The sequence below is a fragment of the Salvelinus sp. IW2-2015 genome, linkage group LG24 (genome assembly GCF_002910315.2).
Source record: "Salvelinus sp. IW2-2015 linkage group LG24, ASM291031v2, whole genome shotgun sequence".
Taxonomy (NCBI): Eukaryota; Metazoa; Chordata; class Actinopteri; order Salmoniformes; family Salmonidae; genus Salvelinus; species Salvelinus sp. IW2-2015.
The window spans coordinates 1,869,503-1,870,552 of NC_036864.1; the positions used below are offsets into that span (position 1 = coordinate 1,869,503).

General features: G+C 45.3%; 1 protein-coding gene across 1 annotated transcript in view; it reads right to left on the reverse strand.

Annotated features, from left to right (window-relative positions):
- Window positions 1-1,050, reverse strand: part of LOC111951305 (cadherin EGF LAG seven-pass G-type receptor 1-like) — a 120,087-nt gene that overhangs the window by 7,738 nt on the left and 111,299 nt on the right. The gene's annotated exons all lie outside the window — the stretch shown is intronic.

Genomic DNA, 1,050 nt, shown 5'->3' on the forward strand with positions numbered 1-1,050 from the left:
GCAGCCTGCACACACACACACACACACACACACACACACACACACACACACACACACACACACACACACGGCTAGGCTTCTAACTTCAGAAAAACAGAGGGTGAGTCAGTGAGTAAGTGTCGTTCGTTACTACTGGTGTAACAGCACAGCCAGAAGAGGACTGGCCACCCCTCAGATCCTGGTTCCTCTCTAGGTTTCTTCCTGCCTTCTAGGGTGTTTTTCCTAGCCACTATGCTTCTGCCTCTGCATTGCTTGCTCTTTGAGGTTTTAGGCTGGGTATTTGAAAAGCTTCTGATATAAAATAGGTTGATTTGAATTTGATTTGAACAGTAACAGAGTCTATGGAGACAGACTCAGACCTGCATGTCTGTCTGTGACAGGGTCTACTGCCCTGAGGCTCAAACAGTTAGGCACCAGTAACAGCATGYCTCTATTATCACAGGCCTGGAGGGGCAGCAGGCCTGTTTGTGTGTGTGTGTGTGTCTCTGTGTGTCTCTGTGTGTGCACAGGCGCATGTGTTGTGCAATACATTTCAGAGTAAATTGCATCAATGTACTTAAATGTATGTCAAAATACACTATTAGATTACTTGCCCATAGGCAAACCTTTATAATGCCCTTACCAGGTGAAGGAATCACATGCTATGTGAATACACAGTATCAGACAGCTCAGAGTGCCTTAAATAGAGAATCTTTTTTTCGACAACAGAGAAATGGTTAGTCCCAGCCAGAACGGTACATTCTATAGCTCTAACACTATTAGTGAGGCAACAGATGTATAATCGAGAACAATCTAGCAGACAAAGACAAACTCTCAGGTAGAACGGATCCCTGTAAGCTCCTGTCAGCAGCAGTACCTGAACGGTTGCAGGAAAACAAATAGCAGCTATTTGCCAGAAACCGCTAACCGGAGTGAACCTGAAACAGCAATCCCTGCTTTATCCCTTAACCTACCTGAAAATACACCACGTAACAGGAATAGGAAAAATAGTGTATATGTTGGGGAGGAGTGTGTATGTGGGGGATGTGGGAGGAGTGTGTATGTGGGGGA